The sequence below is a fragment of the Stegodyphus dumicola genome, chromosome 8 (assembly GCF_044657685.1).
Source record: "Stegodyphus dumicola isolate Sdum_Otavi_A_Nest chromosome 8, ASM4465768v1".
Lineage (NCBI taxonomy): Eukaryota > Metazoa > Arthropoda > Arachnida > Araneae > Eresidae > Stegodyphus > Stegodyphus dumicola.
In genome coordinates, this window is record NC_140775.1 from 139,249,171 (window position 1) to 139,273,762 (window position 24,592).

General features: G+C 34.7%; 1 protein-coding gene across 3 annotated transcripts in view; it reads right to left on the minus strand.

Moving 5' to 3' along the window:
• Positions 1–24,592, minus strand: part of LOC118195202 (uncharacterized) — a 194,916-nt gene that overhangs the window by 137,186 nt on the left and 33,138 nt on the right. The window lies entirely within an intron of this gene.

The window sequence follows — 24,592 nt, forward strand, 5'->3', positions numbered from 1 at the left end:
TGAATGTACAATCGAAAAAAGTGCAGATGATCTTTTCGACATATCAAAATATGGCAAATTAGAGAGGGTGTTGAGAGTCACTGCTTGGACAACACGTTTCATTAAAAAATTAAGAAAAACTAGCGACATTCAAGGAACTCTCACAGCTGAAGAGTTACAAGAAGCGGAAAATTTCTGGATAAGATCAGAGCAAAAGAAGTTTTTTGCCGAAGAATATAAATCCCTCAAAGAAGGTAATTCAGTTGGAAAAAATTCTCCTTTGTATAATTTTCTTCCTTACATTGATGAAAAGGAAATCATGAGGTTGAGAGGAAGACTGGAATTTTCTGACTTCTCACTAGATAAGAAACATCCAATAATCTTACCTAAAAATTCTCGACTAACGATTCTGATTGTATGCAAAGAACATGAGAAGATGCATGAGATGAGAAATTGCTGCAACTTTATCTAAAGTCAGATCACGCTTCTGGATTCCTAAAGGACGACAGTTAGTCAAAAAAGCATTAAAAGGTTGTATAATTTGTCAAAAATATTTAGCTAAACCAGCAGACCAGATGACAGCACCCTTACCAAAGGATAGAATCCAAGAATCGCCTCCATTTGCAGTCTGTGGAATTGATTTCGCCGGACCAGTTTACGTAAAGAGTTCTAAAGACATTCGAAAATCCTATATTGTTTTGTTCGTTTGTGCAGTAACCCGAGCTGTACACTTAGAACTTGTATCAGATATGTCAACAGAATCCTTTTTACTTGCATTTCGCAGATTTTTGAGCTGAAGAGGAAACTGCGTAATCATCTACTCTGACAACGCCAAGACCTTTAAGAGGGCAAAGAAAGAACTTGAGAATTTTTCGAAAGTTTTAAAAGATGACAAATTCAAGAATTTCATTGCCAAAGAAAGAATCCATTGGAAATTTATAATCGAACGAGCCCCATGGTGGGGAGGGTTTTATGAGAGACTTGTTAGATCTGTTAAAGAATGTTTAAGAAAAATCGTAGGAAAAGCATTGTTGACTTTCGAAGAAATGTCTACACTACTTGTCGAAGTGGAGTCAGTTCTTAATTCACGACCTCTAAGTTACGTTTACAACGACAATGACGAGCCACAACCGTTGACTCCAATGCACTTCTTAAACATTGGACAAACTGATTTGAAGTATCCTTTGACCGTTGCTAGAATCATAGGTAGCGAAACGACAAGAGAAACGCTGTTAAAAAGAAAGCGTTATCAAGAATTGCTGTTAAAACAGTTGTGGTGGAAATGGAAGCAACAATATTTATTAGATCTTAGAACTGCCCATTTCTTGAAGAATCCGCAACTTCAACCAGAACTAAAAGTAGGAGATGTTGTTTTAGTCGAAGGAGATAATAAAAACAAACTGTTATGGAAACTTGGTAGAATCATAAAAATTATTCCTGGACGTGATGGTAAAGTCCGATCATTCGAATTAAAAACTGGTAATGGGATTTTAAAACGTACTGTTCAACATCTATATCCTCTTGAACTTTAGATATTTTGAACTTTAACGATTTAGTTATGTTTTTTTCTTTTTTTGTCTATTAATGATTAAATTGAATATCCTTAGTTAAGTTTGTTCAGTTAAGTGGAAAATATTTTAAAATTTAGTTCATTTATTAGTTATAACATTTATTATTTGATACCTGTATTGGAATTGAAGTGTTTGACTAATTAGTATTTTTTAATATTTTTATAGAATAGTGATTTATGTACTTGATTGTATGTATAACTGAGTTAGATGAACTCTTGTCAGAGTTCAGGTGGGGAGTGTGTTAAGGAATATTCTTTGATATCGCCAAGAGATGGCGTTAGGAGTCCATCTATTGGCTTACTTGACCTTTCCCCTTCTGAACACGTGACTTGAAAAAATATTCTTCTTCTTGAAGGTAGAATTTCGATGCACTGCGCAATAGAATTCGATTTAGATTTAAGCTGGAACTATTCAGTTCTTGCCTCTTGAGCATTAAATATTCGATTCAGACATTTTAGCCTACATTGTATATATGTAAATATTAAGTTTAATTAAAATTTATGGAAAACCCTCCAGGCCATGCATCTCGTCTTTTGGATTATGAGTGATTCGACTTTGATCTAGAACGTTTCGTTACAACTTGAACTGGAAGAATGTAAAAGAAGTTTTTCGAATTTAACTGCAAGGGTGTTTTTATGACGGTTAACTGCATTCTCCGTTCTAGACCAAGACTTTTGTTCAAGGGCAGTGAATTTTGGATATGTTTTAGCGAGTTCCAGATGAAGCTTATAGAGTTCATGTTCAATTTTGGACAATTGTTGACGTGTATCCCTTATCACGGACCGAAGTAAGGCAAGTTTGCAATTTAACAGAATTCTTGAAACGCGACTCGAAGGTTTTTGATTAGATTTGATTTGAATAAAATTGGGGATCAATTTTTTACATTTACATTTAAGTAAAAAGTCAAGATGATTCAGGAATTTTTGCCGTTTCAGGCGTAATTTAGTGAAACGATTAACGGATGAAGGCATGATAAACAATGCAGAAAATCAAACTAAATTAACTGAGCAATAATAAAGTACACACAAAATAGCAGAAAAATCCCTCACTGAAATGAATAGAAAACAAAATGTTTGTAAGCAAAAAATGTTCTCTTGCATCGAAATTGATGAGCTAATTTCTCTCACTCAACTCTGTTTGAAACAAACACATTTTGTTTTCCAAAATAAATATTACAAGCAAACTGAGGGATTAGCCATGGGAAGACCCCTCAGTCCCATCCTGGCTGATATCTACATGCATTATTATGAATCAAAATTGTTTGAAACTTTAAACTTCCCGGCATGGTTCCGCTACGTAGACGATACTTTTACCCTGTTTGAAGGTAATAAAGATGATTTAAATAGAGTTCTTTCAACAATGAATTCTATTGATCCTGCTATTCAGTTCACTTTTGAACTTGAGACTTGCAATTCTCTTCCGTTTCTCGACATTCTGGTCACACGTAACACATCCAACTTCAGTACTACAGTTTACCGTAAACCTTCATCGGTTTGCCTTCCACCACACTTTAAATCATGTCATCCGACTAAACAAAAGTTAGCTTCATTTTATTCCTATGTTTTCCGTGTTCTTCAAGTTTGCTCCTCCAAACTAGCCCTTGATGAAGAACTAAATTATTTAAAAGCAATAGCTATTGACAGGGGCTTTTCACCCAACATTATTAATCAAGCAGTTAAAAAATTCTCATCTCAACACACTAAAAGCCACACTCTTATTTTAGGAGATTATAAAAATTCTGTTGTCATTCCCTTCTTTCCATCAATTAGCTATAAAGTTGCACATATTTTGCAGAAATTTAACTTTCGGGTTGTTTACTCTCCCATCAATAAAATTCCAACTTCTATACTCAAGGACCCCATTCCGGATATGAATTCCTGGGGTATTTATAGGATTCCTTGCCAGTGCGGTTTAATTTACATTGGCCAAACTAAGAGAGCCTTAAAATTTCGCGTCAAAGAACATGAGGCATATGTTAGAAAAAAGGAAACACAGATGTCTTCTGTTGCTCAACATTGTTGGTCCGAAAATCACACTTTCAATTTTTCTGCTGCCAAAATTATTCAAAAAATATCTTCCATTGGAGAACTGGATTTTCTAGAGGCATTTCACATTCATAAAAATCTTTCTGTTCTAGTTAACGATCCTAATTCCAATCCAAATTTGCCTTCGGCTTTTAGAGAAATTATGTTTTAGTTCTGGTTTCGCCAACAGATGGCGCCACTTGCTTATTCTTGTCCAGAATTTCTTATCTTATCTAAACATTATTTCCTATCTTGTTCATTTGCGGTTTTGCAGCTGAAGATGATGGTTCGGTAAAACCATCGAAATTAGTCCTGTGAAAATTTTGTAGATTAACGCTGATTTTTGTGTTGTTTGACTTCTGAATAAGATGATTTCTTTTTATTTCCAGCGATGAATATTTTAGTTGGCTTTCTAATTTGGTCATATATTATAGGAAAATCATTCAAATAGACTGCACGTTTCCAAACGGTCTCTTACATCTGTAAAAATGATTTCCTTTAGATGATATTTAATACCACAGCGTACTTACTTTCTCAGACTCATAGTCCACTTTTAGAGGCAGTGACATTAAACTTTTTTACTACATTTATTACCGATATACTATTAGCTGCGTTACTGCTACTGTTCTAAGTAAACGGATTTCAATTCAGTACAGGTTTAGAAAGAAGAAGCATGATAATTCTGACTATCAGAAAAACCGTTGCTCCATTTCAATTTCATTTTTATATTCGAACAGTTATTGAATTTATGCAGTCGTCATACATTTTTCTAAATGCAGTATACGACTGAATAATTTATTATTATAAGATTTTTTAGTCAAAATATTCACGTTTTTTCACTTATGTTCAAATAGTGTATTTCAGGTTTAAGCTAATAGTAATCAGTTTAAACGTTTATGCATGATTTAAATTTACTAACAGTTTTACCAAGCTTTGAAGCGTAGCTGGAGTGAAAATCCAAAAAATCTGTTAAATTAAGCCAGCACACTGAAACATATAATGCATACCTAAATTAGATTTATTGAATGTATTTCTGTATTTCTGATACCGCAAAAGTACAGTGAGCGCTATAGAGACGATTTTTTCTGAAAACCACAAGAATTTTTGAGAATACAAATAAACATTAACGAAGGACATAACTTTATTAAAATAAACACCTCCGCTAACGATCAATGATCTGAAAATATTGATGATCGCTGTATTTCTTGGCCCGTACTGAGCGACACTAATAAAAGAATAGTCGATTATATACAAAATTTTGGGAACATTTACAAAATGTGTTTGATTTCCAGATCATATCTTGAAACGCAATTCTGTACTGAAATACGGAATTGTCATACATAATCTGGGACGCCTGGTCACTTTGAACATTAAACCGACTAAGAGCTCAAAATTATTCGCTGTTTTGTTGAAGGGGGGAGAGACACGTCATGGATGAAATGAAATAAAATACTATATTATGCAGATATTAGAAGTACTAACTTGAAGTGATTAGATAGCACAAGCATATATCAGGAGAATTCTTTAATTAAAAATTCTACATCATTAGATTCCTTCAAAAAATGAAACAGAAAAACTATTGCTTATCAACACAACTGCAAAGTTAATAAAACCTATTTCTTGCATTATCAAAAATTGAATTGTTATCAAATAAACAAATGGAATCAAGCGTGAACGTACGTAGTCCGTACAAGTAAAAACTAGCAATCATTAAGATAGAAAATCATCGACAAAAATATCTTTGGCGTTAGTTTCAGCATCGAGTTCGCCAAAATGTTAGTAATTGAGAAAGAAGAACCATAAAAGGATGATCTCTTCTTCGCCCTGGAACTTTCTCTCTCATTTTCCGTAGAATACAGCTGCATTATCTCTTCCGGCGATGTTTATAACGCATCCGAATTTTTACAGGAAGTTCATGACCTGCCAAGACATCCTGTTTAGATTTAGTTTTGGTGGCTTATGAAAGGTTTTCTGAAACGTCGGTTACGGTTTTACCGTAAATAAAAATAACTAATAGATCGTTAACATATTAAATGTATTTTTATTCAAATTTATTTTTTTATTCAAATCCTTGATTTCAGAATTTGACATCATAAAATGCATACAGAATCTGCCACTTCTGTACTTCCGACAAGAAACTTTAAGTGTCTCTAGACGTTATGAACACTCAAGCATATATATATGCGGATATTTATAAAATTCATTATTTAAAAAATTTAAATTTAGTTAACTAACGCTAATGCATTTATACACGAACATGATTACTCCTAATAATTGTACAGAAAATTTTTTTTATATATTTCTCCCGCCTTCTTGGCATGGCTTCGTAGTATAGTGGTCAGCACGCTCGACGCGAATTCGAGAGGTCCGTGGTTCGAGTGCCGGAGAGGACATTGCTCATTTTTCATATCTCCTGTTTCGAAATAACCTAATGTCTCTACATATTAATTACAGATATTAATTTTTTGCAAATTTACTTACGCGAAATTTTAATTAACACATTTGTTAGACTGCAGCTATAACTTCTTGTTAGTGTTATTCCTAAACTATTGCAGATTACATTTACGTTTTTATACGTTTTAATTTTGAAAAACCATTATCTTAGTACCAGTACTTGTAATGCTGTGAAATATTTTGAACAACAAATCACATTTGTAAAACTATTTTCCAACTTATTTGTAAGTAAGTGAATCTTATATAATGGATTCTCCCTTAGGTGGCCACTTCTGAAAGCTACTTGTATCTAAGTAAATAGAAACTTGTATTAAAAATCACATCTCAGAGATGACCTTCACTACAGAAGACCAAGAGCGTTTGGAGCCTGTAATGTTCATCTTAAAAAGTGTTCATTATAGTATATAGCAGGATATCTAGTGGAACACTTTCTGGGATTCGCTTTAATGTTATTTGTATTTCATTTAATAAATATGTCCTGTTTAATACTAAGAAACTTTAGGCAGTTCAGTTGAAACGATTTTTGAAATTTAACGAAAGCCGAAACTTTATTTTCACTGCAGACAGGCATTTGAATTTTTCCATCAATAGGATGCAGTTGCGTTATCAGTAGATGAAAAATAACTTAGCCTTAAATATTTTATTGATACATTTTATCTGCTTTCGTTAAACCTGTTACATATTTATTTACGATGTTGAAATAATAATTGTTTAATATTAAATTATAATTTATTTGAATAAAAAAATTTTCTAATGTAATTTTTTTTTTTTTTTTTTTTTTTTTTTTTTTTACTTTTGAGTAAGTCAGGAATCCCTAGGTAGTCACCAACATTTTGTTTCAAAATAAAATCTTCTATTAATACGAAGAATAAACAACAAGCAAATATTAGGAGAAAATGTCAAAAGCGGGATAACAAAGAATGTTTTGATGGAAAATCTGATATTTCTTTTACAAATTATATGGTGTCCGCCGAAAATATCGCGGATGAAGACGTTGCGGAGAAAACAACGCAAAGCGAAAACGTCGTGGAACAAAACAGTATAAACAGTATTTATTCCTTTTCATTTCTATTTTCGTAATTTTCGTCAATTCCATCAATGTTTTAATACAGTACGTATTAAAACAGCCCACATGGCTAAGAGTATTGTGATCACTAAAAGTTTTATTTTTTATATTTAAGTGCATTTTATGTAGCTTAAAAAGAATTTTTAGCCCAAAGGGCGTTAGCCCAGAAGGCTATTGGCATTTTGCATTGGTTCGAATTGGCATTTTGCGTTGGTTCCACTATAAATATCGGTTCACTTTTCAAATTGTTGGCACCAAATATTAGACCCTGTACTATATTTAAAGAAGTTAAATAATGAAGAATCTGCATAAATGTATTTATGTTTCTCACATTGTGATAAAACAACGGTACCTAGAGCCATCAAAGTTTGAATAACGTAATCCTACTGCGAATATGGGCATCTGAAATCCAAAATTTGAAATTTGGAATTTGTTTTATTATCGATTTCATATTTTGTAAAACTTTAACGAATTTTTTAGTAACAAACTCAACGATTTCAAAGCTAGCAATGACAACACTCTACGGCGGGGAAAAAACCTTTCTATCTCCAGCGCGTCGAACTGTGTATCAGAAATTCTAAAGATATGCTCATTTTAAAATTATTTTGCGACATTGCTATTGAACTAAATTTTATGATTTACGTGCAAAGAATATGTTATTTAATAAATAAAGGTAGCACACGAAACGTTAAAAAAAAAAACGCCCCTTTGGACGCAAATAAAAACAGAATTTTTTTTATTATTATTATTATTATTATTATTATTATTTCATACTTTTTAGGATAAAGAATGAAGAAAAGTAGTTCAAAATAAAAATCATCGTCTTTGGAATGTGTTTCAATAATTCCTTCTTAATCAGTCTAGCAAATGAAGTATATATGATGTTGCATTTCCTCCCCCCCCTTTGGTTTTCTAATCTGATTGATGACATACATTTGCCTTCCTTTCATTGAAGTTCTGTTTGGTTTAGAAATGTTCATCACCACATAAAATCTTGCAATTGCTAACAGTGGAAAACTGGGCTTTTTTGGTATAAAAATCTATTATCATTGGTTTATACGACAAGAAAATCGAATAATATTTGAAAAACTGTTGCAATTTGATAAATCACAAATTTAAAAAACATCTTTCTGTATGAGCTATCCGATTGTATAAAGATAAATTCCTGCAATAATTAGTTTAGTCCTTAAACAAAGAAACGTGAAAAAAATTCATTACTAAATAAAATTAAATTTGTGTATCAAAGTTTGAGAAAATCTTGTGGAATATTGTATTATCATCGCAAACACGTATGTCTGAAAATTGTCAAGAAATTTGAGTCCACATAAGGAAGATACATACTAATTTCAATATTTGATCCAAACACAGAAACGAAATTAAATGAAACAGCATGAAAATAATTGCTTTTTAACTTTAAATTTTAATGAATTTAATTACTTTTAACTTTAAATTTTAATGAACTATGAAAAAAAAATCGTCCTCTCAACCATAAGTTGTTTGAAACATATTTCGCGACTTTATTACTAGTTACATAATTCGCGTCTTTATTACTAGCACATATTCTATTGATAGTTACAATAAAACCCAAAGTTCTCTTCGGACTAAAGTGACTATCTCCATAGACTAAATAAATTTTAAATAATCTAGAACTAAATTCTGAATTTTGTCGTTTAGGGAGGTTACAAAGTATTTCGTCGATGAGGTGCAATTATCACACTAACAAACTTTAACTGGTACAGAAATAACTTTTTCTTTTAATACTGTAATTTTTCTTACTTGCATGCACAGTATTCATTTGGAAAATTATGACAAACTTGTTAAAATAGATATAATAATTATATTATCGATATAAAAACTTGTAATAATAAATGTAAAGACCTTCACTGAAAAATGCTTAAATCGCTTTTTAATTTTATTCTACTGCACTGTAACTTTTTAAAATTATATCCACTTGAAAGGTTGATGCTTTGCGTAATTTTCTAGCTCCAGATGGCTTAGAACTAAGGCTTCAGATTATATGGAGCCACAATGAATCCTTTAATTCCGCACAGTCCTGCTTTCCTATCACGAAAATGATTTTATAGCTGACAGCCTCTGAAAGAACGTCAGACCATGACAATCGATCCCTGTCTGATCCAAATCTAATTTTTGTATGCTCCCATAAAATGTTAAGTTTTTCCCAGCAAAACTTTCAAGTACTGCTTAAACATATTCCAAGCTTGAGAAAAATCATTCATTTACATGCAAGATTCGTAACGATATTCGAGAATAATGTTACCGACTGAGGTAGTTATTTTTTATTGCCTGCTACGAAAAATATTTTTAATTTTTCTCCCAAATTTAGGGAGCAGTTAGGAAACAGCAGTTGTTTGTTCTGGCGAGGAAACAGGACTCATTTGTAGTTGACCCCGTAAAAATATTATTTACGTATATTTTTGCGAACTTCGCAAGTAAGAAAGTGAAACTTTTTGCACGTAATTTATTAAAGCATATGATTATTTTACTGAAGAAATTTCAAACCATATATGTTTGCTCACCAGGGGGGGCTACAAAAATTCAAATTTTATATTTCCAGGCTTTACTTATAATGCTGAAATTCCTTTCACAAAATTGTCTACCTTATTTTGACGAACAATATGACTAGAATAAAAGGCACAGAATCAATATTTAAAAAAACCATAAATCCTGTAGACGCGTCTTTTTGAAAATTATGTATAAAATACTATTACACCAAAAAGGTTTATTTGTGACAGATGATGCAGTAAAAAGTTAATCAACATATGCATGAATTTTCCGAAACCGCATTATTGAAAAATACTTCTCTTTTAAGAAAGTAACAAAAGTTCAGGAAGGTTATTTGGAGCTACAAGTTACTTATTATAGTGCACAAAATAAAAAATGAAATCTTTCTGAGGAGGAAACAGGTGCTTATTCTTCCATCCGGAGAATTCAAGGTCATCTTCCACAAGAGGTATTTTGAGATATACAGGGTGATTATAATTAAAGTTTAAGTTTCAAAACGCCATAAAAAAAGAACCACTCATGAAAATGACGTCAAATTTGAAAGGAATGTTATTGAAGAAGGCGGAAAGCGTATGGCAGAAGAAAAAATTTAGTTTCAAAAGTTAGCAACAGATGGCGCTGCAAGCGGAAGAAGACGTAAATTAAAATGTTAGTTAAATTTCAGTGTTATAAAGCCGTCAGGTACCAGGCTGTTCCTCATTTTGCGTCTCAGACGTTCGCCATGGGTGTTTCACTGCAGGACCGCGCTCTGCTGGTAAAGCTGTATTACAAGAATGATGATTGTGCAAGAGTAGCTCTGCAAAAATTCAGGACACTGAAGGGTATAAAAGAAGGCATTGGTCCAATGAGTGTCGTATGTCTAAAGAAAATGATGCAAAAATTCGAAGCGACAGGTTCGTTTGATGTGCAATCTGGTAGAAGGAGAAAACGAGTGCATTCGACGGTAGTTGAAGAAGTGGCCCCAGCATTACAGGAGGGGTCGGCCGGTGGTGTGCAACCGTGCAGTGCACGAGGAATTGCCCGAACATTGGACAGGCCTACGAGCACGGTGCTGAAAATTGTACGAAACATCCTGCAATGCTATCCGTACAAAATTGGCTATGTGCAGGATTTGCTTCCGTCTGACCTGACAGCTAGGGAGACGTTTGCGTTAGAATTCCTGGCTCGCATGGAAATGGATAATGAATGGCCGTGGAAAATTTTGTGGATAGATGAAGCCCATTTCTATCTGACAGGATACGTGAATACCCAGAATTGTCGAATACGGGCAACAGAAAATCCATTGGCAAAGCACCCCGTACCACTTCATCCTGAAAAGGTCACTGTATGGTGTGGCTTTACGGCATCATTCATCCTACAACCATATTTTTTCGAGCAGACGGGTGCTTCCGATCCTGTTACCGCAGCCGTCACTGGTCAGAGGTATGCGTCTCTTTTGCGCAACCACGTGATTCCTGCTCTGCAACAGCATGGATGTGTGGATGAAATCATTTTTATGCAAGATGGCGCTCCTCCGCACATTGCACATCACGTGAAGCAGCTGCTGAGGCGCCATTTCGGAAATGCTCGAATTATCAGCCGTCATTTCCCTACAGCCTGGCCGTCCCGATCGCCTGATCTTACTCCGTGTGATTTCTGGCTGTGGGGATATTTGAAGGATGTTGTGTTCCGTGCTCCAATTGCAAATTAGCGGAATTAAAGGCACGCATTTCACAACACATTCTGAACATCACCCCAGAGACACTGCGATCCGTTGTGGAACATGCTGTTTGTCGCTTTCAACTTGTTGCACACAATGGTGGACACCATATTGAACATGTTTTGCGCCAGTCTCGTGACAGTTCCGAACTTCTTTGATGAATGGTTCTTATGCGGTACGTCGCCGCAAAACTCATGAAACCGATTTGTCCCTTTCGATGTGATATGTACAGTCATGCAAATAAAATTATTCAACAATTCTAATTTGTCAATACGTTTTAATGTGTAACTTCCACCTTAGCCGTTGTTTTACAAATCATTTCTCGTCGTGATTCGGCCGCTTACAGCGCCATCTGTGGCTAACTTTCAAAACTAAATTTTTTCTTCCGCCATACGCTTTCCGCCTTCTTCAATAACCTTCCTTTCAAATTTCACATCATTTTCATCAGTGGTTCTTTTTTTATAGCGTTTTTAAACTTAAACTTTAATTATAATCACCCTGTAAATGTAAATGCAGGAAATTATTTTTTATAGACTTGCTAAATTTTATTATAATCTTTAATAACACACGTGGTTAGAAAAAAAAATTTGGAGTATTAACATTTGATGAAATGACAATAAAATGTAATATATATGTGTGTGTGTGTATTTTAGGTCTGGTGTCAAAAACGATGACGCTAAAGCTGATGCATGAAGACTGAAATGCAGTCATGCCAGAGATGAAGCTAGAGAGAGACGTCTCGCTTCGGGAGGTATATTATTAGGACTTAACGCTTTTTATGTGAAATGTAATTTTACAGGGGTAAGTTATATTGATTGTCGGAGCAGAAAGAAGGACAGGGAATTTTTGGATTGTAAGAAAGCTCACTACAGTTATTTACTTAAGAGGAGAAACGCTTTCGTCGAAGACTTAAGTTCTCCATGAAGGACTTAGAAACTGGAGAATGGATTCATATTCCTGTTATAGAAGAATATATGCTCGTATTTACGTTATATACAACGTTACATACACTTATCAGCTTCTGTGTTCCTCCTTACTTGCTTAGGGAACATTAACTGTCCTGACTCGGAACAGGGAGCTTACTAAAGCTATGTTCAATAAATTTGGGAAGTAGACAATACACACAGGAAGGGTATACGAAACCCTTTATTTTTCTCTCTTTACAATGATTTCCGGACTTCGGAATACAGAGACCAACCACTTGTGGTCTTAACGTAAGAATATAAAATTATTAACTAAACTCTAACTAAACTAACTTTGGATTAATCAAACAAGTGCCTAACTCAAGATTGGCCGTATATTAACAAAAAGCCGTATGTAGTACAGAGAACTGCTAACACTACGATACGTTTAAAATTATCAAGAGGATTAAACCTCTGGCCTTGAAGGCAACCAGCAACCGAGTAAAACTACTATGGCAAGCGGCCTGCTTCTAGTAACTCCTTCCTCTCTCTTGCTTGGCAAAAAGCCCCAACTTAAGTACTTGGCGTTAGCAAGACAAATTTGCATAAATAAGTTAAAGCTTTTAATTCTGGCCGGAAGTAGAAAATAAGAAGTGATAGTAAAGATTTAAAATAAAATAAACGTTAGTAAAACTTAGGATCCTTACACCCTACGTAAACGTAGCGTAAGCCACAAAAACGCCAGCCTTTTGTTTGAGATTTGACTCCGAGTCGAACTATGTGCACTCAGATATCACTTTTTTTTTTTTTTTTTTTTTTTTTCATATACCCGGTAAATAGTGAGGCGAAGAAAAACGAGATGTTGCATTATCGTATGAAATTGAATTGGAAAGTGAATTGTTTTATACAAGATAAAGTATTCAAAGAAATCACGAAGAAATTTCAACAGCTTCATTTTCTTCCTATGCTTGTCTTATTACATCGAAAATTTTGAATGAAAAGTACTAATGGTAATTAAGTCACAGCGAAAAATATTTCAGAATTTTATTTCTGTTACTGCTTTTTAACTTTAATTTTGAACTTTTGCAGTTTTTTCTAAAATACAATCTCTAGAAGATAGTTCTAGATATTGTAATACAACTGCGACTTTTGTATATCGCTGCTTAAGTATTGTTGAAGGCGTATGGGTTCGTAATAGATTGAATGCACACGGATCCGATGATAGGTTATTTATTGTTTTATCAAATGAAACACTTCAAAGTTCTGAAATTTTACACAGAAATACTCGTACAGGCGTTCATAGAATCACAAAGTACAATCAATAGTTACACTTGTAACTACTAAGAACGTTAAACACAATGCAATGTAAAGCGCACCTAAAGGGAAAGCTAACAGGGAGATAAGTTCAAATGCACTTGCCCCTGTATTCTTACTTTTCCAGTATAGCTTCTATCTTTAGATTTTTCATGTTACATTACACAGAAAAATACAGCAATTTCACATATAATTGCATTACAGTCATCTATCTATGTACAAAATTCGTAACCGTATCATTTGCTGCAAGAAGAATTTTTTTTAATATAAATAAATTAAAAAGCACTTCAGACCTAAATGTTAATACCTTTTTAGAAGCACTTTCAAGAAATCTACAGAATAACATTTAAAGTAATGAAACAAACTTCTAAAATGTAATATACGAACTTTGTTGATAGAAAAACAAAGAAAATAACATTTTAGAATGTTGAAATTAAAGTTTTATTTCAAAAAGAATCATAGAGCTTTTATTTAACTATATGCCATGTTAGCATTTTTTTCCGTATTGTTTTTGTGTATCTGCGTGTATGCGTTTAAAGGGGTGGTAAACAGATAGCTCTCGGCGGCAAAAACTCTAGCTACGCCACCATGTAATGGTTGGCTGATAGAGTTTTCCAATTCTGGCATATCATTCTAGAAGTAAACTTACATATAGCTAAACTGGCGCAAAAGGCCCGCCCTTTATTCGCCAATGCGCTTTCCCACATTCATAGCAAAAAACACAAGTTTCACGTATTTGTATGATATGAGATAGAAAGAAGCCAGGCTACATGCTAGCAAGACAGAGGCATGAAAGTAGTGACGATTAGCTATTGTCCAACTTAATCGAAAGCTACTGGCTTTCGATTAAGTTGGACAAGTTACCTAATTTCTCAACAGATAGATACAGTATCTTTTTATTGCTAATGGATAATAAAAGTTCCGTTTGGTTATTATTGGATAAAAGATTTCAATTTCACTTTTGTTGTTATTTAAGCAGGTGCGTCATGAGTATTATGTAAGAATCGTGTTACAGATATTAATTTTGAAATGATGCACTTCAGAAAGATTTAGTATTAGCATTTTTCTCTCTTCAAAATAAAAAGGGAAATTAAAATGAAGACTTAGAGAGACTAAGAAAATTTTAAAAAATGACTAAGAAGAAATTAAATTAAAATAATGAAAAAAATTGTTTAAAGGTTTCAGATTTTAAATTACGTCCAAAGGGCCGTTTCTTTAACGTTTTGTGTGTTACCCTTATTTATTAAATATCATGTTTTTTGCACTTAAACCATAAAATTCAGTTCAATAGCAATGTCGCAAAATAATTTTAAAATGAACATATCTTTAGAATTTCCGATACACAGTTCCGCGCGCTGGAGATTAAAAAGGTCTTTTTTCTTTTCCCCGTACAGTGTTGCCATTTCTCGCTTTGAAATCCTTGAGTTTGTTACTCAAAAATTCGTTAAAGTTTTAGAAAATATGAAATCGATAATAAAACAAATTCCAAATTTCAAATTTGGTCTACATTTGAGTTGCCACATGCCCATATTCGTAGGAGGATTACGTCATTCAAAATTCGATGGTTCTATGTACGAGGGTTGGAACTTTAATAGTGGCAACACAGCTGAAAAAACGCTACGCAACAAAACCAAAGAATATCGCGTATACCACACGTAAACTACATACCTACCTTACCTCTCAGCAGAAAGACTCGTCCTGCCTACGTCACGCGCATGCGAAGTGACACGAAGAACGAATCCTTGTATTAGCTCGCGGTCTAAAGTAAGTGTTGTCAGGATGTTTTCAAAACAAGAACAACGATGTTGGATAAAAATTGAATGTGCCAGAGGTCGTACAGCACGACAGTGTCATCAAGGGCTTCAAGAGGCTTGCGGGGAATCTGCATTGCCTTACAGAACCGTAGCAAGATGGGTGAAAGCATTCAATGAAGGACGCCAAAACGTGGCAGACATGCTGCGGCCAGGTCGTAAGAGTGTCAGCGATGCAGACGTGCAAGCTGTTGCCGCACTAATGGACAGTGATCGCTGCCAAACGATTCGTCAACTGGCTGGACAAACAGGATTAGCGCATACGACTGTGCTGCAATCAAGGATCAAGGCAGTTCGTCTTACGGAGTTCTTAGGCATAAACGCCTTTACCTCCACATCATCTGAAGAATAAAATGTCATCATCAAAAGAGGGAATTTTCTAATAAGGTAAAAATTTTGTTAAGTCGAAAAAGGCTTTTAAGAATAAGTGCATTCACACTGAAAACAAATATAAAAACTCAGAAGGTCTAATTTTCCAAAATAAGAGCCAGAATAAATTAGATAGGGGCAGTCATCTTAAACAAAATTTTTGCTAAAGACTAGAAAATAAAAGTAGGTGTTTCCTTGATACTTGATCTTTCTTTGCGAACGTCAACTTCGCGGAGGGGAAAGGACGGGGGGGACGCTCTTACGCGTCGAAAAAGTTGCTGTGTCAGTTGGTCAGCTGACGGAGGGAGCAGTTTCGTTTCCGCCCGCTATTCAGTGCGGTCTTTAAGGCCAAATGATTGACACCTCTTAAGGAGTTGCTAAAAGCAAGTAAAAGCCCTTTTAGAAGGGCTGAAAGAGCTATTTTGAAGTAGAGAAATAGTCAATTGACTTTAGATTTAAAAATTAGGTTCAGTCGCCTGCGACTGTAAAGCTTCTTCTTAAAGAAGCAGGAGGGGTTCCTCCGGTCAATGACTTAAGCATTCAAGACTCGAGAGACGGGAAGGGGAAGGAACGAGAAGTAATTATTCACATGCATGTCAGTGTGAGCATACCTTGCCCGTTTAAATGGGTTTGCAGCATAATCCGGGTTGAGAACCGATCTCGGTCTCTTCCTAGATGAGGCGACTGCAGGATCATATACAGGTAGCATATGCAGCACAGGATTTGCAACATGTTGAATATTTTTGAAAAAGTTTTCTGAAAGTCGCTGTATAAAGCGATTAATGGGCATAATTTTGAGATCATTATGAATCTCTTCGTTCCTTATATACCACGGAGCTTTGAGTATTTGCCGAAGCAATTTAGATTGAAAAGTTTGGACATGTTTTCTGTTAGTCAGTGCTGATGGGCCCCAAATGGGGCATGCATAAGTCAGAACAGGCCTTATGATAGACTTGTAGAGCAAAATCTTGTTGTCAATTGACAGGTCGCTATTTAAAGCGAAGAAGGGGCGCAGATTGGATTTGACAGCCGTCGCATTCGCAATGATTTTTTGAATGTGAGGTTGCCAAGTTAATTTTGAATCAAGTAATACACCAAGATATTTATATGAAGAAACCCAGGGAATAGGTTCACCGAAGAGAATTAAGTTATCTAAACGGGGGATATTTCTTCGGATGAACAGAGTAGCAGCACATTTTGCGACATTAATTTTGATTTTATACAAACCGAGCCAGAGTTCTAAGGCTGAAAGGTAACTCTGTAGTGTAAAGATTACCGTGAAGGTGTTGGAATGTTGTGCGATGATGGCTGTATCGTCCGCATATAAAGCAAGATCGATACTAGGGGCCTTAGGAATGTCATTTACGTAGAGGTTGAAAACTGAAGGCCCGACGAGACTGCCCTGTGGACAGCCAGCATAGATTGGGCGGGGAGTGGAGAATTCGTGGTTAACTGGCACACGGAAACTTCGTCCGGTCAAGTACGAGTTAATAATTTTAATGAAATGAGCCGAGAAACCAAGCCGCATGAGCTTGTAGATAAGTCCGCCATGCCAAACCCTATCAAAGGCTTTGGCTACGTCAAGATAGACGATACCAGTTTTCTCTCGCTTGCGAAAGCCTTCATGAATGAATTCCACTACACGTAATAACTGGTGTACAGTGGAGTGTTTAGGTCGGAAGCCGAATTGTTCCGGGATGATCAAATTTTGATCTCGACAGAATTCATTCAGGCGATTAAGCAAAACATACTCGTAGATTTTTGAGAGAGACGAGAGCAGACTAATTGGTCTGTAATTGACGGGTAAGTTTAAATTTTGTCCCGGTTTTGGAATGGGCACGACAGCTGCAGTTTTTCAACAGTCTGGAAAATAGCTTCTTTTGAGCATTAAATTAATAAGGACCGTAATCCAGACAATAAACATTACGGGGAAGTTTTTGATCACGCGATTCGAAATTGAATCTATGCCAGGGGCCTTGTCAGGTTTAATTTTATCAATGTAAACCATGACTTCAGTTGGATCAGTTGGCCTGAGGTCAGGCGTGAAAGGTTGTGATAGAAAGTCTTCAACCCGTGAATGGATGCGCCCCTGTGTAACCGGGCGGTTACAGTAGGAGTCGTTGTTTGGTGTGAATTGAGTAGCAAGGCTGTCAGCAATAGCTTCGGCCTTTTCTGAGTCTGTGTAGGCCATCTGTGCGCCATCGGCCGTTTCAAGGGGCGGAATGAGCTTGTAATGTTTGCGTAATCGGGCGGCTGCACGCCAAATCGATTTGTTTTCAGTCGTTAGGGACTCAATATAATTTTTCCACTCCGCTTGTTTTAATAAGCGGGTTTCAGTCCTTATCTCGTTTTGTATCTTGCGAAATTGGACGCGGATACTGGGATCGCGCGACCTTTGCCAGATTCTTCGCAAGTAGTTCCGCTGCTTAATTTTGAATTTAGTCTCAGGTGGGAGTCTAGCACCAGGGTGCTGAATAGGTTTTGAAGCCGCAGCTCTCGCTTCTTTAAGTAAAGACTCCAGATTTTTAATCTGCCTGTCAAAGTCCGCATTGCTGGAAATTTGTATGGGAGGGAGTGCTGTGTTTTCCAAAATAAATCGAAAATCGTCCCAATTTGTTGAGACTCGCTCTTGTAATTCTGAGTAACGATTTTGAACATCTAAGGTTATCAAAATAGGATAGTGATCAGAGTCTAAGTCTTGTATCACTTCAATTTCATGCCTAAAGAAAATATTATAAAAAGCAGGAAGCATTCTGAAGGAACGCCTGTCCATGAGAAAAATTGCTTCACGATGGGCTCCACATCAAATGACGGAAATGCAGAAATGGCTACGATACGATGCTGCCCGAACCCACCTGGAGCGCTATGAGCGCGAAGGAGATGCTTTTTTACGCCGTATCATTACGCTGGATGAGACTTGGGCCCGATCGTACCAGCCAGAACTGAAACGCCAATCAAACGAATGGCGTCATCACGGGTCACCACGACGTTCGAAATTTCGTCGGAACCCCAGCAATGCGAAAGTTATGGTGATTCTCGTGTACGACTGTGATGGTATAATCCTAATGCATACCGTTCCCCCACAGCAGACCGTCACTGCGCAGTATTACTGCTCATTTTTGGAGCACAATCTCCGACCAGGTTTGAGAAAAAAACGGCGACACTTTCTGCAGAACGCTCCTCTCATTTTGCATGACAATGCTCGGCCGCATGCAGCGCAAGCTGTGACTGATTTGTTCAAGCGATGGGGCTGGGAAGTGCTTTACCATCCACCATACTCTCCAGATCTAAGCCCTTGTGACTATGACTTGATTCCTAAGATGAAGGAACCACTTCGTGGCACTCGCTTCCAAACTGTTCCTGAGATTCTTGCGGCAGTAGACCGGTCCACTCAAACTATCAACAAAACAGGCGCTGCTACATGTATTCTGCGACTTCCACATCGTTGGAAACGGGTTGCACACAATGCTGGCGACTATATTGAAGGAATGTAAAACATGGTGACATGAATCACTTTTGTATTCCTTGTAAATAAATAGTTGCCACTATTAAAGTTCCAACCCTCGTATCTTTGTGGCGAAGTTTATTTTGGTTCACAGTTGTGAAAGCCATTCTCAAGCATTTGCAACACGTTTTTCGTCACCTATGATGCAGATAATTTTGATCTTCTTCCGAAATGATATGCACACAGAGATGATTTTCAGTATCCTTGTTTCTTTGTATTCTCCGACTGTTTCATAGGTAGTCGAGTTAGGGAAGAGGAAGAGCTCACTGTAGATATGTTACATTTTCATTAACTAAACGCTGGTGAGAAGAATATAGTATAATTTATCTGAAAACTGGTTTAATCCTCTGACTGCTCAATTTGTGGACCGAAATCGCTTTAAAAAAATTGTTTTTTTCCATATTTTACATCTATATATATTGCAGAATTCAAAAATGCATTTTTCCTTTCTAGAAAATATTTTTTATATAGATTTTTATCATGAGAAACTAAGTTGCCAGAAAATCCAATTTCAGATGTTATCACCAAAATAATTTTTTTAATAAATTTCAGTCGAATTACAGTTAATTTATATTTATTGCATAATATAAAAAAATAAAATGTATAAAATTTAAGAAAATACAAAGCACTGAGAGAAAAATACCTTAGAAATGCAGTTTAGTATGATAGAGTTGAAAACAGGGTTCAAGGCAAAGTCCAACTTCACAGTCTTTGCACCAGATTCAATAAATCTAATTGATAACCAATCTAATTATTAATCTAATATCAATAAATATAATTAATAATTCAATAATTTAATTAAATAATCAAGATAATCGCTGAATGTTTTCTAGCAGCCATTTCTGCAAGAAAAAAGAGGCAAAAAATGGAGTTTTAGCGGTAATACCACGTGCCTTCAAATGCCGCAATTTAGTGGAAAACTAACGATATCTGTTTGCCAAAACGTAAACTAAACGTCTAATACCGTATATAATTTTTTTCAGTGGTTAAACGGGAAAAAACGGGATGCGTTCCTCAATAAAGGAAGAAAAACACATGCCCGCGGAAATCGCGGGATAAGCAGATTTTGCTACATTTGAGTCGCCCGTGGAAATCGCGGGATAAGCAGCCAGAGGGTTAAGCATAAACTGGCTTACAGTTTGGAAATTTTTTTCTGTAAAATTCGAACCACTAAACTATTGTAACGTACCACAAACAGTGGTACATGTACCACAGTTTGAGAACCAACCGGTGATATAGGCTAAATGAAAGTCATTCCTGTAACAAGTGTTTTGACATTATTGAAAAAAGACATAGGGCAAATTAAATAAAAATACCCATATGGACAAAATATTTGTGTGTTAGTTTTAAATAAATTCGAGTAATAAACTTTATTTTAGTAATGTGAAACTTATGCTTATCTTTTGGCATATAAGTATTCATTTCAAGGCTGAACATTACCTAAACACAGGGATATCATGCACGCGACTTGTATTCAAGCCAATTACTCTCTGTTACTTGAATCTACCACGAACAGCTTCTTTTCCACAAAAGGTGGTTTCTAATTGGCATCATGTCAAGCGTCGCCGCTAAATACTGCATTCATGATTTTGCTTTTCTAAATGTTGTTTATTACGCTTCTAAATGATGTAACAAGTTGAAACGTTTATTATGCAGTCAAGAATTTTCAAACAGTACCGTATCTGATGCTGAGAGTGAAATTAAAAATATGAAATGGAATGTAGAATTTTCTCAAAAATACATTTACAGATAAGTCATCAACACATTTTCTCGAGGAATTTTCAGCGTTTCTTCATAGCTAAGATTTCAGTTACGGAATGATTGTAACTTTACTTGTTCAATTATCACAACAGGTTAACACTGGTGTATTAGAAATTTCTCATTAAAACCCAAAACTAAATAGACAGCACTGTTTAAATACACTCAAAAAAGCAACCTTACTACAAAAAATCTTACAAAAATCTAAAGGTATTTTTAAGTTATTTTTTTGCCTAATTTTACATGATGTAGCTTCCAATTTGAGCCAGCTCTGTGTAATATAAAGACGTTTTTATACTATTATTTATAATAACGGACACATGCCGTTATTATAAATAATAGTATAAAAACGGCATGACCTTGTAAAAATGACATGACCTTGTAAAATTTTAAGTTCTATATCATTCTGTATCCCTGATTTATTACCATCATTACGATTTCTTCCTCTCTTCAAACGATGAGATATATTCCTCAAGAAAAGAAGAGGAAGAATGATCTTGTTCATTTACATTAGTTATATATAAGTCACATGATCTCTGAGGTCATCTGCTTTGTCTGTTTACATTAGCTATACACAAATTCACGTGATCTTTGAGGTCAGCGGAATGTACCTCATTTTTTAAGAAAGCAATATCTTCGAGAAAAGCAGAGCTAAAAAATAACTTTCGAAATTTCTTAGAATAAAGAAAAATTTTTTTTCTAAGTCGAGTATATTTGCGTGTAAATTCTTTAAAACTCCAGCACTTATTTTGACTAACTGTATCAGAAGTCTTTCTGTTCACAATCACTGTCTTTAAGGCTATGTATTCATTATGATGCTTCTAACTTCTCATGATATATACATTATTGTATAATTATGTTTTCAGTTTATATATATCAGTATGTCTTTTTGTATACTCCAATTAGCTGTATCGTATTCCACGTAGTGTTATTTGTATCATGATTGATTTAAGAAAATGATTGTTACAAAGTTTGTGTATGATCTGTTTAGTAAATCACACAGCGTGTCCATAAAAGTCATTAAGCAGCCTTTATTATCTCAACCTTTAGCCGTAGATTTATGTTCCCTGTCTCCAAAATGTTTTTAAGAAGTCAGCTTTGCAAAAATTAAGAAATGTAACTTTTTATAATATGTCTCCAATTCATCAAGTTAATAAACTTTTATATTCGTTCTAGTTTGACCATAATAATGCTTGTACAAATAATTTCTTAGGTATTTTGTATGGAAACAAATGTGCAAACACCTCTCGTCATCACCAAGATCAAGCGCGAAAACGTAACACCCAGTCACTACCTCATTTTTTACAACAGCGACTAGACGCTTTCTTCCATACACTTCCTGGACAGTAGTTCTGTCTTGCGTCTTATACGACATTTTATACTGGCCTGCTAACAAGGAACAAGCACAAACATCGTTTAGGGTCTTCGTTGCAAGTAATATGATGAAACAAGGTTCGTCCATATACAGGAAAATACACTAAATATTTCATAAAGATGTTTCTTGATCTCTGAAACGAGTATTTACACAGGGGGTCATAATTCAGCACAGATAGAATTTCACTGCTTTTAGAACTTAGAATTTTCCTGAAATGATAGAACTTCAGAATTTCAAATCATGTAGATCCTCTTTGAAGTTCCGATAGATCATGAAATCCTCGTTTACTAAGGGGATCTATAATGGGCATTATCTGAAGACTGTATCTTAATGTAGAATTGTTTACTCAAATAGCAGCAGCGCAGAGTAGTATTGTTCGAGTGATTAGTATCAGTAATATTTTAGTTTCTGTGTTTGTCTTAGAACACAGAAAATGCTATATATTTACATTCATTAGCTAAGCGAAAAAAATAGTATTTATGTATTGTATCAGAAATATTTAAAGTCTAAAATGCATTTCATTGTTGTGCAACTTATGTTGGTTATTTTGAATTCAAAGCTCCAATTTCCGCATCTTCTAAACGAATCATTGAAATTCTTCAGTTTTTTATTTATTTATTTATTTATTTTGGGGGGGGGGGGGGGGTTAATAGAATAAAAATAACTACTAGCATCGAAAGACCTGCCATTAAACAAAATACTTTTGTATTTTTAATGGATGAACCAATGCCAAAATGAATTTTGTAAAACTATAATTAAAATATGTTAAATTCTTTTCTTAAAATTTATAATTTAAAATGTTTTTTTTTTTTTTTTTTTTTCTTTCTTTTAGTGTTAATATAGTAGTAAAACGTCTTCAATAAAAATTTTCAACTAATGATATGAATATGGCGTTCACCAAGAGATGGCAGCACTAACAAAGAATTATTACTGAGGATGCTCATTTGGACTCTATAAACTCATCATTTATCAACAAATTAAGTTGGACTTTTTTAATTATGTTTCAAGAAAAACGCGTTTTATATTTATTTTTGAAACTTTTCTGCACATTAAATGGGACTTCCGATGATGTAAAAACTCACTTCCGGTTTCCGAGTCTATAAAATCCTTAATCTCTCGGTTTTAAATTAATGCAGAAACAAAAGCAAATGTGTTTTGAAAAGTTAAATAAAAAATCTGTATAATGAATTAATAAATTGGTATTATTGATCAAAACTTGACTTTTCAACGTGTATCTACCTTAAAAAAGAAAAGGCGTCCCAAGATTATTAACCCAAAAGGACGTTAGCCTAGAGGGGCTATTAATCCTGAAACAGCATTTTCTTTGAATCATTAAAAGCGTTGTATCACTTTTCAAATTGTTGCCACCAAACATTATCGCCCTGTACTATATTTAAAGAAATTAAATAATGAAGAATCTGCATAAATGTATGTATATTTCTCTCATTGTGAACAATGGTACCTAGAGCCATCATATTTTGAATAATGTAGTCCTCCATCCGAGTATGAGCACCTGGAAGCCACGAAACGTGAATGTGTGTAAATGAAAAAAACGCCCCTTTGGGCGTAATATAAAATCTGAAAGCCTTCAGATTTTGCACACACACACACATACATATTATATTAAGTTTGGCTACAAAATATGCATATTCTTTCATTGCACTTATACAGAGAGCACAACTATTTAGATATAAGTTAGAGTGAATATTATTTGACTTCCATTTACGGAACAACCTTAAAAAATAAAATTTCAAACTGTACACCAAAAATTACATTCTGCTGCTTTGGGAAGATTTGTTAGTGTTTTGTATTAAGCGGAATATAAAAATAAAATGTTTATAAAATTGTTTTATTCTAAAACTAATATTGTTAACTTTCCTTAATTAAATCTCTATGAATAAAACTGCAACTCTCTTCGAATTTCTCAGTTTTAACTTTCTTCAAAATTGCTTCAAGATATGAAATGGATTCTCAGTACATTATAACGCACGTAGTATTTGTATTTTAGGATTATTAATTAATATATAATAAAAGCTGTATTTTTATATCTAGGAGACTTATATTTATAATGCTATTTTGCAGGCTGGTGCACAATTGATTTTCGTTAATTTTTTTTTTTTATTTTGTTTTTTCTTTCTACCAAATACTTATTTACAGATAGCTCATTTTTCACTTTAATGTGTGAGTTATGTAGTTTCAAATGAGTTTCTTTACGCGTAAGGATATATAATGCACATTAAAA